A 19,906-nucleotide genomic window follows, 5' to 3' on the forward strand; every position below is an offset into this window, starting at 1 on the left:
ATCTCCAATTGACGGATATCGATTTGAGTCAATGATGAGTTAGATATAAATTTTATACTATGAAGTGCCGAATTTGGAACTATAACAGAAATTAGTTTCATGATTTCTGTTTTGGGGCGTTTAAATCGTGTCGGTATGATTGAAATTATTATTTATTTTTCTGGTGTAAGGGGTTATTATTCGGCTTATTATTATGTGTTTTAGGCTGTGGATCTTGAAGTAAAATTGATATTGGATTGTCAAGCTGGTATAGGTATGTTACAGCTCGGTAACATACGACGGTAAAACATAAATTATGTTTAATTGTCATTCTGTGTTGCACTGATTGTGTTTATGATTTGTTGACTGTTGTAAGTTGTTAAATGCCTTCGTTGTGATATATGTTTATTATTGTGACATATTATTGTCATTTAGCAAAGGGCATATTGTTATGACATTCATGTTGAGCCCTATCATTCTTGTTAGCCCGTTGTTGATATCCATTGTTATGTGGCACTGTTGAAATCTCGGGATCGTAGTGTGGCTGATAGACCTATACACATGAGACCATAGATGTGATTGAACAATCCCGTGGTTATTGTATCCTTTTGAGGTGAGCGCTGTGATTGTGTCATCTAGTTCATTCTGTTGTGCCATCCTGTTATATTGTATCAACTGTATGGAGGCCGAGTCAGGGGTGTTATTCAGCACAGCTTGGCATACCTCGCATACTTGGCAGGGCAGTTTAGCTGCATGACGATGTAGCTCCCCTGTATTGTTGCTCGAGCATTATTCTAGTTGTTATCGTACCGTTTGTTGGCTCCTGTTATTACGATTATTCATTGAGCCTTTCATGCATTGCATATTACATTTTATTATATGATTATGCATGATTTATGATTATTGTTGTTATTGTTGAATTGTTTCATACCAGAATCCTAACCTCAGTTGTTTTTTGGGGGGGGCTGCTATGGCTGCTATTGGGCACCATGGTAGATCTCCCGAGTCGTTTTGCAGCATCAGGCCGAGGTTCTGCCAGTGGAGCTTGGGATTGAGGTTGGATTGCTTGGTTATGTACAGTGGAGTCTCCCAGTTAGTCTATATGTATGTCTTGAGTTTGTTTTCGTCTTGTGTGGTAGTTTATTTGCTGGAGAGATGCCCCGTGTATCTGTAGTTATATTTGGTTGTTCTTGTTATGCTCTAAGTCGACTCTGTGATTTTTATAATCTGGTGAGTATTTGGTAAGTTTTATTTTTGCTTAGTCCTGGCCAGTGCGGCTATAGGTTGTTTAACTTCGGTTTTTGTTTTAATGACTCTAGTTGGAATATATTTTGATATAAACTGCTGCTTGAGGTTTTTGGGATGTCCTACTTACGGGGAGGTCATGCCAAAATTTTTTAGGCCATGAGGTCCGTTTTAAAGCATTTAAACACTTTTTCCACCGCAGATTTAAATCAAATAATTATTGTTTGATAATAAATTGTCATTTGAGTAAATGGGCTGGTGTATGGTGAAATTCCTGTTTTAATTAAACCAAGATCCAGATGTTCCTTGATTATAATCTGCATATCTCTTTGATCTATTATATTCATTAGGATAGGCTTGCAAGAGACATATTCATATTCTTTTCTTTCCTTAATTTTAAGGCAAACTTTGAGTTGATTTTTATCCCACCTTGCCAAGGGATCTTCATTGTAATTTTCTTTGATCATCTTCTTGACATCTTCTAATGATACATTTGATTCAAACTATACCTCATTCTTATGTAGAACTATCTTAAGACATTCTATTTCTTCTGGTTGGAGCTCTTTATCTGCTCTTAATTGGAGCATTGTTTTTCCAAACCGTCTAGAATCCTTCATTTTTAGGTTTAGAAATTTTCCTTCATCACCACGCTTGCTGCGAAACTGGATTGACAATTTTCTGTAAAATGCCTCTCATAGTCTCTGGACTATGATCTTTTGATCACATAGTGTTGTGAACACTAATCTTCTAGTCTCATTTTCTTGTGTATAGGACTTAAACATTTGTAGAAAATTATTTCCTAGCAAAATGTCACCTCTTGTATCTTGAAAATATATCGATGGTGTTTTTACCTTATACCAAGGTGTTTGTCCAGCACCTCCGATCACAATTCAGTCATCTTAATCCATTGCACAAGATTAAGATTCTTCTGGAGAAATCTATTCCATCCATCTTTGGTAATTCTTCTTCCAAATTATTTGGAAAAACTTCTCTTTGTGTTGTACAAATTCTAGCACCTGAATCAATATAAGCAGCAAAATATTTTGCCTTATATTGTTCGTATAACATTCCTACAAGAATGTATATCGAGAATGGGCTTGTGGTCATTGGATTTTCCACATCATATCGTCTGCCATAAACCTCATTCCATACTCCGGACGTTTCCAAGGTTTATGTTCCTCAAGAAACTCTAGCTCAAGAACCAAGCGATCTGGTTCTTTCCCTGGAATTCCTTTGATATGAACTTCCAATTCTTCGATCTTAATCATTCCATGGTAAGTTCCTATCATAGGTTGTTCTAAATAGTATATGGTATTAAAAGGAATTTGATTCTTTTGTTTCGTAATATCGAATACTATTTCTACTTTCTTCCACCCTTTTGGGCATCTAAGCTTTCCGATTGTGGAATTCCTTTGATATGAGTTCTTTCCCTGGAATTCCTTTGATATGAGTTCTTGTTGGAAGCTAAATTTCGGTTGTTTGACAAACTGGCTGCTTAATCGATTGGATTAACTGATCAATATGTTTGAAAAAAACTAAACAAATACTCAAACTGACATTTGCCCGTAACTGAAGATTAATGCGCAGATTAACAAAGGCAACTGAACCAACTGAACTGAACTTACGCAGACAACTAACTGAACAGTTGGAAACTGATCAGTTGCTACATTCAGCTGTGAGCTTATCAGCTATTGATTATCAGCAGATCCTTCAGCTGTACATGTCATCAGTTAACGAAAATGATATTCAACTGACAACAATACAAATCAGACTGCAACTAATAGTGGGAACGCTGCATTTCAGAAAAGTTGGAGTGTACGAATTTCAGAAGAATATTGATGTGGAAAATAACGGATATAAAGATTCAAATTACATTGATTATTGCCGTTGAAAAAAAGCCTATAAATAGCTGAAAATATCAGCTGGAAAAGTATTGAACGATTCAATATTCTATCAAGCTTGTTGTTACCTTGCTGAAATTCTCGCTCATATTCAAAAATTAGAAGCTCACACTTATCAGATATATTCGTAGCATTTTAGGCTACTTTTCGAGCTTGCTAGCATAAATTATTTTGTTGTAAATTCGATCTTAAAAGAGATCAGTTGTGCTAGGTCCAGTTGAGTTATGTGAACTATTTTGTAAGCTAAGAGTTTCAATTTTGACATTGTTAAGTCCATACTGAAGTGGGTCTGTACAAGTGTTTGTATCGATCAAACTCTTTTAGTGAATATTCTATCTTTGTGATAGAAGGGGTGACATAGGAGTGATTGAAATCTCCGAACATTCATAAAATCTCGCGTGTTCTTATTTCAGTTTTTATTCTATCTATCAGTCAGTTTATTTCCGCACTTTATTGTTAACTGATTGATATCGACTGACAAGATTCCGAGTTTCAGTTTGTCACTAAACTTACTCAATATTCGAAAAGATTGTGAAAATCGTGAGTGTTTATTCAACCCCCCTTTCTAAACACTCTTTCACCAGTTAATCGATCCTATCAAGTGGTATCAGAGCAGTTGAATCTTGTCTTTGAATATTCTTATTCTCTAAAATGTTCACCATGTCTTCATTCAATAAAATACCAATGTTTTCCAGAGAAGATTTCGATGACTGAAAAATCAGAATGCAGGCTCATTTAGCTGCACAAGACGACGACATGTGATACGTCATTACTGAAGGACCCATGAAAATCTTAAAGGCAAATACACCTGTTTCCATAACTGAAGGGGCACCACATCGCGTTGAAAAGTCCAGCGAGGAATGGACAACTGAAGATAAGAGGAAAGTCAACCTTGACAATGTGGCTAAGGACGTCCTATATAAAACGTTGGATAAAGTCACTTTCAACAAAATCAAAATGTGCATAACTTCTAAAGAAATATGGGAGAAACTGATTTAGCTTTGTGAAGGAAACGAGCAAACCAAGGAGAACAAGCTATCAGTTACTGTTCAGAAATTTGACAATATCAAGATGAAGGTTGGAAAATACATGCACAAATATGATGAGAGGGTCAGTGGTATTATAAACGAGCTGAATGCACTTGGAAAGATGTATTCTAACAAAGAAATAGCACTAAAAGTGCTCAGAGGTCTTCCCAAAGAGTGGGACGTCAAGACTATGGCTATGCGTTAATCAAAGGAACTTAACAAGGTTGAACTTCATGATTTGTTTGTTGATCTAAAGGCATACGAGTTCGAACTACAAACCAGAGAAGGGGAACCTTCTAAATCAAATGTCACAACTGCTTTAACTGCTGTCAAGCTGGAACCAACTGGTTCAGTTGACAAATCTGATGATCAGCTGAGCAATGACGCAATGTCATTGTTTGTCAAAAAGTTTGGAAGGTTTATGAGGAGAAATCAAAGAAACTTCCAGAAACAATATCAGAAAAATCACTCCAAAGAAGAACCTTATGCTTTCTACAACTGTGGCAAGACTGGTCATTTCATTGCTGACTGTCCCAAGCCAAAGAAGGACAGTTGAAGATCAACTGAAAAGAGAAAGAAGCTCTATGAGCACAGAAGAAGAACCAACGATGACAAGAAATCTCTCAGAAAGAAACATTAGGTGCTTCTATCTGAGGAGAGTAAGTCAAAGTGGGCAGAAACTGACAGTGAGGAGTCAGAATCTGAAAGCCCAAGCAGTTCAAGTGATGATGAAGAAGAAGTCAAGTGCTTAATGGCAGATGATGCTGAACTGGAGTCAACAAGTGATCAGGTATTTGACTTCAGCTCTACTGATTTCACTCGTGAAGAACTCATTACCACATTGCATGACATGGTAAATGAGTATCACAAACTTGCTTGATCATTTGAGAAGGTCAGAACTGAGCAAAATGATCTCAATGATAACAAAGCTAAAACTGATGAGTCAGTTGAAGTGTTGAATCTAAAAAAGGAGATTGCAAACCAGAAAGCTGAAATGATTGAGATCCAAACTTTGATATCAGTTAAAAACTGAAATTTCAAAACATACTGAATTGATTCAAGCTTGGAACAAATCTTCAGTTACATTGACTGAAATGCAGAATTCACAAAAATCAGTTGATGATAAAACTGGTTTAGGCTTTAACAGTCATGTTGAAAATTCTGCAAGTGATACATAGGCAAGGCTGAATGAAAACAAAGGAAAGTACATTACCTTTGTAAAATCAACTATGGTAAATGAGTTCTCAAACCAAGTAAACCAATTGTTCAATCGACTGAAAGTAAGAACAGAGCCAAACGGTATGGAATTGGATATAGCTCTGAGAGTTCAACTGATTCAAGAAACTGGTCACCTAAACGATTCAGTTACAAAAATAAGTACTCAATGAATGGCTATTACAATTACTACAATTGTAAGCCAGTTCAGATACGGTATCAAAAGAACAGTCAGTTGAAAAAAGGTACAAATCATATTGTTTCTTCCTCACACCACACACTTAATACTCAAAAGTCGAGAAAAACTATTTGGAACACAACATTTGGAAAGTCAGTTAGACTGGTCCAAGTCTGGGTTCCTAAAGGACTAATCAGTTTAATACCCAAATGAATATGGGTACCAAGATCATATGCTGTGTGTGAGTGCAGGTGACAGGTACAAACAAGGAATCCACCTGGTATCTAGACAGTGGCTGCTCGCGGCATATGACAGGGGATGCAAGTCTGCTATTTCAACTGATCAAATACATTGGACCAAACATCAGTTTTGGAGACAACTCCAAAGGTAAAACTGTGGGTAAGGCTAAGCTTATCCATGGTAACTTTACTGTCAAAGATGTTTTATTAGTTGAGAATTTGAAGTATAACTTGATTAGCATCAGTCAGTTATGCGACAATAATTTATCAGTTCAGTTCGACAAACATACTTGTTCAGTTAGAGACTCCACTGATGATGTCATCCTAACTGACAATCGTTGTGGAAATACTTACAAAGTCAGTTGGACTGACCAACCTTATGCACCAGTTTGTTTCATTGCTTCCAAATTTTCTAAAAACTAGTTGTGGCATAAGAGGTTGAACCACCTAAACTTTAAATCTATTTCCTATCTGAGTAACCATGATATTGTAACTGGTTTGCCCAAAATAGATTTTTCAAAAGATAAAGTTTGTTCAGCATGTCAGTTTGGTAATCAAGTAAGATATTCATTCAAAAACAGGGGTTGTAAATCATCCTCCCGATGCTTAGAACTGTTACATATGGATCTTTTTGGTCCAATACCAGTCATGAGTATAGGGGGAATGAAATACACCTTAGTAGTTGTGGATGATTTTTAAGATTTACTTGGGTTATTTTTCTCAAATCCAAAGACCAAACTGCTGCACAACTAATTAAGCTCTTCAAAAGATTGTTAAATGAAAAATCAGTTGGGATTGATCGAATAAGGTCTGACAGAGGGACTGAATTCATCAATCAAAATCTTTCAATATTTTTAGAAAATATTGGGATCAAGCATGAGCTCTCAGCAACTAGAACTCCTCAGCAAAATGGTGTAGCTGAGAGAAGAAATCGGACTATTAAAGAAGCTGCAAGAACAATGCTTGCTGATTCTGGTATTTCTCAAAGATTTTGGGCAGAAGCAGTAAACACTACATGTTACACTCAGAACATATCAATAATTAATAAGAATCATTTGAAAACACCATATGAAATCTGGCATGGACGAAAAAGTGAGGTTTCTTATTTCAAAATATTCGGCTGCAGATGTTTTATTCTTGATAATGGCAAAAATCATTTAAAATCTATTGATGCTAAATCTGCAGAGAGAATATTTCATGGATATTCATCAGTTAGTAAACCTTATAGAGTTTTTAATAAAAGCTCTTTAAATGTTGAAGAATCAATATATGTTGTATTTGATGAATCTGTGCTAACTGATAAGCCAACTGATCAAGTTGAGCTAGTTGATCGATTTACAGATATCAGTTTGGAGGATGATAATGAAGAAGAGAATCATATCAATCAAAACATCCTTCAAACACCAGAACCAGAAGTACTGGATCAATCAGTTAAACAAGAAATTGTTACTGATAATCAGTTGGTGGAGCATATCGATAATATTCAGTTACCAACTGATACAACTCCAACTAAACTGAAGAAAACATTTATTTGTCAACTGAAGCAGTTGATGATATGAACGCAACAAATACTGAGCTCAGATGCAAAAAATCACATCCTCCAGAATTAGTGATAGGTGATCCATCTGACCCTGGTAAGAACTAGAAATCAAATGCTTAATTTATTTATTCATTATGCTTTTGTTTCACAACTGGAACCGAAGAAAACTGATGAATCTCTTGCTGATCCTAACTGGATAAATGAAATGCAAGAGGAGCTAAATCAGTTTACCCATAACAATGTCTGGAACTTAGTTCCAAGACTATTTTGTAAAACTATTATAGGTACAAAATGGGTATTCAGAAACAAACTGAACGAAGATGGTTCAGTTGCAGCGCAACAAAGCAAGACTCATGGCACAAGGATACATGCAAGAAGAAGGAATTGACTACGATGAAACGTATGCACCAGTGCAAGACTAGAAGCAATCAGAATGTTTCTTGCCTATGCATTCAAGAACTTTAAAGTCTTCCAGATGGACATGAAGAGTGCCTTTCTGAATGGTCAGTTACAAGAAGAAGTTTATGTTGAACAACCACCAGGTTTTATCAATCACTCTTTTCCTGATCATGTCTATCATTTGAACAAAGCTTTATATGGTCTTAAACAAGCTCCAAGAGTTTGGTATAAAACACTTTCAAAATTTCTAACTAATCATGATTTTACTGTTGGATCAGTTGACAAGACTTTGTTCAAATTTTCTAAGAATGATCATATTTTACTTGTACAAATTTATGATGATGATATTATATTTGGGTCAACTAACCCCAAATTATGTGAGAAGTTTGCCAAGTTAATGCAGGAAAAATTTGAGATGAGTATGATGGGTGAACAGACATTTTTCCTCGGTCTGCAAGTGAAGCAACTGAAAACTGGTATTTTTATCAGTCAGACCAAATATACGAAAGAATTGCTCAAAAAATTTGGCATGGAAACATGTTCAGCTGCATGTACTCCCATGAGTTCATCAGTTAAACTCGACAATGATCAAGGGGGAATATCAGTTGAGACGACACTCTACAGAGGTTTAATAGGTTCATTATTGTACCTAACTGCTAGTCGTCCAGATATTGTATTTGCTGTTTGTATTTGTGCTAGATTTCAGGCAAATCCTAAGCAATCACATTTTTCAACTGCCAAACGTATTTTAAAATAACACAAAATGTGGGATTATGGTATACTAAAGACTCTTCTTTCAATTTAGTTGGGTATTCAGATGCCGATTATGCAGGATGTAAGCTAGATTGTAAAAGCACCAGTGGATCTTGTCAGTTTCTTGGAGACAGACTGATCTCATGGTTCAACAAGAAGCAAACATCCATAGCTACTTCCACAACTGAAGCAGAATATCTTGCTGTCGGAAGCTGTTGTTCCCAACTGCTCTGGATTCTGCAACAACTGAAAGATTATGGAGTCGATGCAAAAGAATCTCCCATATTTTGTGATAATACAAGCACAATTGCGATTACATACAATCCAGTTCTTCACTCAAGGACCAATCACATTGATGTCAGACATCATTTCATCAGAGATCATGCTCTGAAGAAAGCAATTAGACTGGAATATGTGTCAACTGAACAACAAGCTGCTGACATTTTCACCAAACCATTACCAGAGACTAAGTTTTCTCAATTTCGTAATATTCTTGATTTAATTGACTTGTCTTAATTATATCAGTTTTATTGTTGTTATGTCACTTGTTGTTCATTCAGTCAGTCATTTATCAGTTACTGTATTCGGTTAGTTAACTGTTTTTCAACTGATGTCAGTTAATCACTTATCAGTTATCTTATTCAGTTAGCTCTCTGTTTGTCAACTGATGCCAGTTAGTTTTGCAGATAAGAAAAGAAACAACAACAATGAATCGTAACAGGATTTTATTGCGAATAAAATCTAAACCAAACTACACGATTCAGTTCTCTCTCTACAGCATCTTGCCAAAGGGAAATCCAATTAAACATATAATGAAAATTAATTCTTCTGAAGGATTCTGAAGAGGAGATCTTTTCAAGCTGATGTCATTCCTTCCACAGCATCACATGCAATAGAACTTGATCAGTGGCAAGCTCTGAAATGTGGTTGACTTCAAAACGCCTTTTGTATTTTCTTGATGTTGCCCTTTGTATGGCAGTAAGAACTAAACCATTGAGCTGAATGGTCTAAAGATCTTGAGCTTTGATCCAAGAAGACATTAAATTTAACCATACATATTATTGGAAGGTTATCTTCAAACTTTCCAAACGTCGGAGTATTGATGCAGAAACAGGGACGTTGGAACTACTTGAACTAGCCATGTGTGATTATCTGTTATCATCTAATGTCTTTGATCTTATTTATAGACATGCTGTTATCGAAGAAATAGAAGAAGACGAAGAGACTCAAGTCAATTGAAAGCTTTTGACTTATTCAAACTGAGTTTTTCTTACTCTTTCTCTTATTTATGTGCATTTATTAAGGAGGAATATCGGATTTAAGAGGTTAACTGAGAAAACAACAGTCAGTTGGTCTTCAACTGAACTGAAACAGCTTCCTACTGGTCATTCAGTTACTGACATAACTGATCTTCTCCAATAAGTTAACTGATTAATCGAATAATATTCTATATTAGGTTATGTGACTGATTGATTATGCATTTTATTGTTGTCTTTCAATGAATAGTATTTTGAAATGTGGATCCACGTCATCCATTTATATTCTACACATGTTTTTATCACACGTACACACACTTTTATTCAAATTCTCTTGGACTGACACGTGTACAAAATTTGAACCGTCACATACATATATACTATACCCCACTCCTATTCAGTTTCTCTTTACGCTTATTTCGATTTACAAAGCAAACTCAAACTCAAAGCATTCTATCCCGCAGAAAGTCAATTCGTCAAATGGCAAATCAAGTCCCATCTCACTTTTGATGCTATGGCAATCAATTTTACCTCAATTATGACTATTCCTGATGAAGCTGTGAAGAACATCTTCAAAAAACTAGAGGATGCTGGACTCAAGATGTTTTTGGGATTATCTTCCCAGGAGATCTACCCTAAGGAGATTCAGGATTTTTACGCCAATGGCTACGCCACTACTACTGGCAACATTGCAACTATTGTCAATGGTCAGCTGCTGATCGTTGATGAGGACTCTTTCATCAATCTATTTCAGCTGCCTACTGATGGGCTAGCTAACATTTCTGAAATTAAAATTGCTGATGTTGAGGAAATGCAAACTGCTCTTTCTGCTGATGGACGAAAAATCAAAGTTTCCAATCCAAAGAAGAAACTAAAGTCAGAAGTTCAGTTGCTGGCTGATATTGTAGCCAAGGGGCTACTAGCGAAAGCAGAATCTTTTGCTGCTCTCACGCTGGAAAAATTTCAAGCTATGACTGCTTTCATGGCTGACAGGAGACTGAACTGGAAGAATATCATATTCAGCAATCAAAAGGATATGCAGTGCAGCTCAGCTATTTGCTGAAAGTCAAGGGGTTGGTGGGTGATAATTCTGAAAGATCATCAAAGCTCAAAATCTTCAATGCCAAGAATGTCCAGCCGCCAAAGCCTAAACTAGACATGTCTCCTGAGCAGTTTTTGAAGATGAAGAAAGAGATTGGAATGCAGGAGGCTCGCAAATCAGTTCAGAAAACTAAGAAGACAACTGAGAAGAAGACAATCAACCGAAAACTGATTGTCAGCGAGTCTGATTCTGAGAAGACTCCTTCACTCAAAATCATTAAGAGACCACGGACTCTGAAGACCAAAACTGCTGCTGTAGTTGGGATCAAAACTGAAAGATTGATGCAGTCAGAAGCTCAACAGCCTATTCCGGCTACACCTCTGAGAGCTGTACCAACTGAACCATCAACTGAGGTTCAGTTATCTCTTTCTGTTGATCAGTCGAAGAAGAAGAAGATCACCGAATCTAGTGATAAGAAGAAATCGACTAAATTCAAGGTTCCATTGATCACTATTTCTGGCTTCACCTCTCTACCTTTTGCAAGACCCAAAGGGGTAGTGATTGCAGAAAGAATTGATGCAACCACTTCAGGACTGAGTCTCCCTCGTGTCCTGACTGATCCTAAAGGCAAGAGGAAGTTGCAAGAAGAGCCCCGACCAACCAACTCAGTACAGACACACATTGATCTTATCTGGAAAGAGATCAATGAATTTTCTATAGACAAGCTGAAAGTTTACAAGGAATGGGTCAGATTCAGAACTGAAGTTTTTGCAAATCAACTTCAGAAGAAATCAGTTCTAAAGAAATTTGTTGACCTGGAAAAATCTGTTCTGAAGGTGGTCAAAGCTGCTTTGGTTGTACAGTCTTTGCAGCGGGAGAAGTATTTTTTTGATCAAATACGAGCCAAGCAGTTATAAAAAATGGTTGCTCAGTTGCGCTTGAATTATGATCCTACCAGTCCAACTGCCTACAATTGACAGAGATGTTTATACCCAACTAAAAATGGATCTTATCGGGCTACAGACGGAGATTAAACACTGGGAACTGGACCAAGAACAGACTATTCAAGCAGGTTCCCCAGATCTCTCATCAGAAGAGCCAACTGAACAATTAGCTCAACAAGAGCCATCTAAGGACACAGTTGTTGAATCTTCTCAGCAAACAACTGCTCCTTCTACAACTGATGCACAACCATCATCTTCTGCTCCTCCATCCTCAACTGCAGAACTTGTGCTTTATCCTGATGCTGAGCTATCACTGGAAAATCTTGATGAGGTTATCAAATCAGTAACCACTGATATTAAGCTGGATACTACTAGAATAGTTGAAGAAATTTTTATTACTGAAGAATTAGTTGATTCGTCTGTTATTTCAATTGAAGAACCAGCCAATCAAGCTGTTATTACTGAAGAACCAGCCAATCAGGCTGAAGAACCAGCCGAACAATCTATTTATGTAACTGAAGAGCCAGTTCAGTCAGCTGCCATGACTGAACAGGCAGTTCCTAAAGAAATTGAAGAGGCTCAGCCGCACTCAGTTGAAACTGAAGAAGTGCCTGCTGAAGAGCTAGTCGAAGCTTCAGCCGCTCAACCAACTGAAGAACCAGATTGTGCATCAGCTGCGCAAGAAACTGAACAACCATCTACTGTTTCAGCTTATCAAAAAACTGAAGAGCTGTCAAGTACCTCTGTTGATCCGAATCCTTCTCCTCCTCCACAACTTCAACAGGAAGTCTTACATGAAGATGTTTCAGAAATGGTGATCCTTGAAACTGATACAACTGACAGATCTTTGGTGATTTTTAATCAAGTAAACAGGGAGGAGATACCAAAAACCTCTGGAGCCATGTCTCCTGGTATATCAATGGATACTAAATCCTTGTTCGAAGAAATCCAATCTGTTCAGAACAACCTCGTCAGTATGATGAATGTCATTTCTAACATCCAGTCAACCCAGCTTGCGTATACCTTGAAGCTCAACTCTTCAAATGAGTTTACTATGGGAAGACTACATCTAATCCAAGAGAATGTGACGTCACTATTTCTCCAGATAGAAGAAATTAGAAAGGACAGAGTTTCGACTAAAACTCACTTTCAAACTCAAGCCTTAGTCGGAAGACGCTTTGATTTTCTGGAAAAGACTGTCACTAAAAAGATAGATTTGCTACAAGATATTGTGTTGAATGCTATGCCAGACATTGCCTCGGATGTTCGTATATTATCCAGAAAGGTTGATGCGTTTGACAAAAAGGGGGAAAAGGAGAAGACAAAGAAAAAATGAAAAGATGAAGATCAACAGAAGTAATCAACTGATTTGAGTTAGAGGTTGAAGATTATGGCAGATTTTTGAAGATTCTTGAAGATTATTTAATTCTTTTATTCTTTTTACGAATCTGTACATTGGAAGAATTATTTTATCTACAAAGATTTCGAAGATAATTTTTTTGAGTTCAGTTGATCAGTTCATATATTCCAAGTTTTTTCAAACACCTAAAAGGGAAAAATTGTTGGAAACTAAATTTCGATTGTTTGACAAACTGACTGCTTAATCGATTGGATTAACTGATCAAGAAGTTTGAAAGAAACTGAACAAATACTCAAACTGACAGTTGCCCATAACTGAAGATTAATGCGCAGATTAACAAAGGCAACTGAACCCGAACTTACGCAGACAACTGACTGATCAGTTGTTACATTCAGTTGTGAGCTTATCAGCTATTGCTTATCAGCTGATCCTTCAGCTGTACACGTCATCAGTTAACGAAAAAGACATTCAACCGACAACAGTACAAAGCAGACTGCAACTAATAGTGGGAATGCTGCATTTCAGAAAAGTTGCAGTGTACGAATGTCGGAAGAATATTGACGTGGCAAACAGCGGATATAAAGATTCAAATTACATTGATTATTACCGTTGAAGAGAAGCCTATAGATAGAAGAAAAGATCAGCTGGAAAAATTTTGAACGATTCACTATTCTATCAAGCTTCTGTTACCCTGCTGAAATTCTCTCTCATATTCAAAAATTAGAAGCTCACACTTATCATATATATTTGTAGCATTTTAGGCTACTTTTCAAGCTTACTAGCACAAATTATTTTGTTGTAAATTCGATCTTAAAAGATATCAGTTGTGCCAAGTCCAGTTGAGTTCTGTGAACTATTTTGTAAACTAAAATTTTCAGTTTTGGCATTGTTAAGTCCAAACTGAAGTGGGTCTGTACAAATGTTTGTATCGATCAAAGTCTTTTAGTGAATATCATATCCTTGTGATAGAAGTGGTGACGTAGGAGTGATTGAAATCTCCAAATATCCATAAAATCTCGTGTGTTCTTATTTCAGTTTTTATTCTATCTATCAGTCAATTTATTTCCACACTTTATTGTTAACTGATTGATATCGACTAACAAGAGTCCAAGTTTCAGTTTGTCACTAAACTAACTCAACATTCGAAAATATTGTGAAAATCGTGAGTGTTTATTCACACCCCCTCCCTTCTAAACACTTTTTCACCAGTTAATCGATCATATCAGTTCTAAAACTTTTCCTCTTATGCTTATGTGGTTTACTTCCAATAATTGTTGGAAGATCATTTTCCTTACAACACAAAGGAGTACGTTTGTTAATACCCCTTAAACATTTGTAATTCTATTGTAATACTGCCAAATGACATCATTATGCCAATTTTCCTTTAAGGAAAGAGGCCTTTCGTGCCAATGTATCTGGGTTTCCCGGGACATATTGTAATATCCAAGCTTGGTGAATGGTACGGTTTAAGATTTAATATGTTTATTGACTCCTTGGTTAAGTTTAAGTATAGTTTTGATGTTAAAGGTTGTGATTTATGGTTTATAGTATGGTTGGTTATAGATGATGTGTAGTGTTATAGTAGCGGCGTTACGATTAAATTCATGATAATTTATATATTGATCCAAATGAGGTAAGGCCACTTCCATTAGAAAGATAAGACATAAGGCTATAACTTTTTTGTTTTGGGTTTTGTTCAAATCATTGTGGAAGATAAGCCAAAAGTGCCCCGAATTGTGTCGTGTGTTTCGTCGTTCCTCCAGTGACACATGTTGGGAGATTTAGCATAACTTTTTGCTCAGACCTTCAAATGACATGAGGCCAATTGAAGATGCAAGCCAAGACATAGAGCTACAACTTTTCTGTTTACCACTTTTCCTAATTCTGAAGGGAAGAGGCGTTTCGGAAGCGATCTTTGAAGTGGCAGCGCGCAGAGCGCGCCCGAGCGGGAATAAATGTCCGCCCGGGCGGGCCTTGTTCGAAAATATTGTATTTTGGCCGAGAGTTCCGCGCCTGGGCGGAAAAAGATGTTCGCTCGGGCGGCCAGCGATTTTTAAAAACATGTTTTTGGTGTTTTAAGGTATAGAAATCGGTGGAGACTTAACTTTTCTCTTATTTCTCTCATTCCTCTCCACTCTTCTCGGTTCTTCACCTCAAAGAGAAGCTAGGGTTCTCAATTTCTCTCTTTTCTTCCTTTTATTCAAGCTTATTGTTGGATTATTGAAGTGAGAACAAGGTTTTTTTGGGTTCAAGGAGCTAAGGTAAGCTTGTGGGTTTGGTTATTCTTGGATTATGGTGTTGGAGAAATTATGGGATTCATTATTGCGTTGGTTTTATGGATTTTATGGTATGGTTGTTTGATTATTGGGTTGTTGATGGTGCAATACATGGTTTATTGTTGTAGGTTTTGTACCAAGAGATTAGAATCAAGTGCTCCAAGTGTTGTTGTAAGTGGAATTCATTTCCTTGTGCTCACATGATAATATATGTATTGTGTTTCAATGGTTTTAACATGTTATTCACTTCCATTTGATTCATATTATGTATGGATATACCATGTTGTATATGAGAGGCTTTATATGCCTCAATTGTATAAAAGGGAATACAAAAGAAAAGAGTATGCAAAGTGTTTGGTTTAATGCCAAAGAGAGAATTCAAATTGATTTATTGGATTGATAAAGAGATAGTAAGAGATTGCATGCAATTAGTTGATCAACGACCATAGGCTTATATCCCAACAGAGTAATCTATTTTATATCGATGGGATATAGGTACAGAGACAGAGATACTATTTAGATATCAATCCAACAGAGAAAAGAGAAATATCATCGTTATTGTTATGTTATACTATGTTATTCTTGTTTCAAGAGTTAGATGGTATTTAATGATTTCAAAGCCATGTTTTACAGAGTATGTTATGTACAGATTGTTATGTAAGAGTTTCACTTGCTGAGTTTTATACTCATTTCAGTTATTTCATGTGATACAGATAAGAGCGATGAGCCAGGACGTTGATTGGAGCCGGGCTCATATGCATACAAGAGATGGAAGGAAGAAGATATTTTGCTAGCCTTTTTGACATGATCAAAAATGATATTTTGTATTTTGATGCAACACTTATTTGATCATGTATATACTTTTGATTGTAAATGTTTTATATCAAGAGAATTTTAAATCCTTCCTCCCTTCAAGTAAATTTTTAATATTCCGCTGTGTCATTTTATAAAATCAGTCGAGGGTGTTACACATATTTTCTTATTAGCATTTCTCTCCAGGGACTTGTCATCTTGGGGAAGAAGAGCTGCATTGCTATATCTTCTTCGACCCCTGAATTCCATCTATATTTAGTGAATAACAAAATTTATTCATCCATTAAACATATATCATGTAATTCAAAACTATACAGAGCTTGAGTGTATTTCTTTTTCTTCTCTGTATCTTGATTGTTAAAATAGTCTACCCCTATGAATTGTGCTTTAAACAAGGTAGTCATTCTTTCGGCTATCTCGCTAAGAGATTCTACGTCTAGGACTGACTCTTTGATTTCTACCGAAGTCATGTCCCAAGCAATTTTAACTGATCTCATAAGACTCATTTCCAGAAGTTTAATGAATCCCTCTCTATTGAGATCTAGTGTGTCTGCTGCGATTCTCATAGCGGATGTCCAATCATCTATGAGATCTTCTCAGTTTTTGAAATCTAATAAATCTAGGTTAAGCATAACCCCATAAGGATGTATAGGTTCTAAAACAAATTTCTCATAGGGTGTTTGGTGCAAAGGAATTTGATTCTTCCTTAACCTTGCTCCCGCTGGGTGTGCTTCTCCACCAGTATAAAAGTCTGATTGGGATTCTCTCATATTTAAATTCTGAGATCCCATAATTTCTCTTGGTGGTTCCTGCGAAGATGACCAAGTTATGGTAGGTTGTTCACCCCTAGTCGTGTTCATCTCTAGATCTACAACCTTGAGGTTTGCAAAAGATTCTGCAAGCTCTTATAGATCCTCTAGACCAATCTTTTCTAAAGTTGTCATCAGATTAATTTCTTTTCTGAGACTGTTTTGATTATATTGATCATCTTTTCTTCTTCAGTTAAAGATTTTGGCATTACTTTGGTCTTCCCTCTTTGGTGTAATAAGGGTTCAGTACTAAAGGATGGTGGTAACCTTCCTTCTGAAGTCATCTTCCTAGAACTTGGTTGTTGTTCTAGGTTTTGAATTCTTGTTCGAATATCCTTTAATATTCCAAAAATTTCTTTATGGTTTTCAAGGATTTTCTTCACATTCTGTGGTACATAATATAGCATATTGCCATAATTTTATACCGTCTTTTGAATTTCTCTAAGATCTCCAGAGAGTTTAGAGTAATCCGGTACTATTTCTTAGAACCTGTTATTTTGAATCATAAATTTACCTTCAGACTTTGATATGTTCCTTCTTGATATCTAACATTGGTTAGATTTTCCTGTTGCAAGTATTCCAGAATTCTGGAATAAATCCTGTAAATACTTAATCTCGAACATGGGTTCGGGATTCATGTTAATTGACAAAATTCTCCTCCTCAAACATTTAATTATTTTATAATAATATATTTGTATGTTTGAAATAATTTTACCTGGGCTCCGAAACCATTTAAGTTCAGTACCCCAACTCAGAGCTACGTCTTTCGGATAAATAGATGAGGGATCCAAGGATCAATCACAGGGTGACACACTTAAGGGTACCTATCAGCTTGCTAACCTAAACTCTTTAACATAGCCTAGGTTGTCCCCTACGGAGAGTCGTGCTTCGTGTCAGATCACATGATAGAAGCTCGGGGTTCTTTATAAGCTATGATATCATTTTCGGCTCAGAAAATCAACCATTTGAATTTTATCACATATAAGTATAACTAAGGGTATTTTGTCTTTTTAAAATCTTTTTAGGTAGTAGAACCAAAGTTTTTTAGTTTGGGTATTAAATTTAAAGTTAAGTTGGATTTGGGTATTTTTTCACAATTTACTCTAAAAATAACCACTTGAATTTTCTATGTTTATATATAAAATCTAAATATTTATCTTACTTTATATATATAAAAAAGAAAGAGAGAAATAGAGAAAATTGTGCAACTTAACAGGCGGCTGTTCCCTCGTTCCCAGGTTCATTATCCAAAGTCCAGACCTTCCTTACTCATTAAGAATCACTGAAATTGAATTTTCTCCGAGCCCATTTATTTGTCAATTTCACTATTAAAAGTTATTCGTCGTTCTCCATTGATATTTTTAAAATAAAAAATTGTCTATATTTTAAATAAATTGATTAATTTTAATATATCCCATTATTTTAAAAATATTCTCAAATTTTTGTAGAGAATTAGGTTCATTAAATTTCTGGAAATAATAACAACTTATAGGGCGATAATCGTACAACTATAGAGTGTATCGATGCAATATTTTATTTTATTTTTATAATTTTGATAGAATAATTTATTTAAATTTTTTAAATTTATATAGCTAATATAAAGTGTTATCCTTATATGTATTTGTCATAATATGTGATTAATAATAGTAAATTACTGAATACATGATTCACTAGATGAAATAATTATTTCAAGTAAAATAATACGGAGAATTTTTTAAGAAAGAAAATGATACCTGTCAAAAGAATTTTTTTTATTTTTTTCCCATGATAAATTATTTTCCAAATGTCTAAATTCTTATTTTTTGTGTTAATCATCAATACGATTTATTTCGTTAAAATATAAGGTATGAAAAATTGTTTGAATTAAAAAAAAACAAAAATTTAATTTAATTTCCAAAAGTAAATGCAAAATGAATAGTTTGATTTTCGGCCTTTCACTTGAAAATTGGCTGTCGATAAAGCACGAGTGTTGTTAATTAATACACGTGATTTTTTTGCCCCATCGTTTGGTTGAACTAGAAGTATGCACTTCAGAGTCAAGCTTGAAAGCAAGTTGTACTCTGTAATAAATTATAATTATAAAAAAATTTAAATATCTATACACGTGTGAGTTGAAAAATATCAACTCAAAAATTTCTAAAATAATTTTCAAATATATATTCCCTCAGTTTTCCTGCTTAGAGTTATGGTCCACTAAATTTTCAAAGTTTGATTTTGGTGCATTGAATTCGATTTTTTTGGTTTTCAATTCTATTTAGTATGAGTGTTGACGTGACACCGAAAAATACTCATATGACATTAGAAAAATACAGATGTGGCATGAGAAAATTGTTGATTTGTTTGATGTTATATAAGCAATTGAATCGAAATAGCCGAAAATTTAAAGTTATACCCAAAAAAATTTAAAATATAATTGATCCAAAATTGGAGAAGGAAAAAAATTATTATTTGCGGAAAGAAACCACAACAAAGCAAATGAAATTAAGACTTGGAAAATATTTACTAAACTAAAAAAAACTCTTATTTTTATCACACACGTGCGAATTGAAAAATATCAACGCAAAAATTCTAGAATAACGTCAGATAATTTGATGAATTAAATTTAGCATAAATAAATTATAGGAAGAATTGTTAGAGTTTGAAAATTCATTCCACCACCATACAGTAGTAATATCAGAGCGAGGACAGTGATCATATTTCGGAAAAATAAATAAATAACGACTTTAGAAACTTAAAAGTCGGTATAAAATATATCTAGGGATCGCTTTTTTTTTTTTTATTATAGAAAATTTGAATTTTTGCTTCTGTTTTAAAATGTATAACTAATAATAAAAAATTATGTATGTATCTTTTTTGGTAAATAAATTACTCAATAGCGCGATGAAAAGATGAGTAGATCTCTTGTGAGACGGTCTCACGAATCTTTATC

Source organism: Primulina tabacum, chromosome 15, assembly GCF_025594145.1.
Source record: "Primulina tabacum isolate GXHZ01 chromosome 15, ASM2559414v2, whole genome shotgun sequence".
NCBI lineage: Eukaryota > Viridiplantae > Streptophyta > Magnoliopsida > Lamiales > Gesneriaceae > Primulina > Primulina tabacum.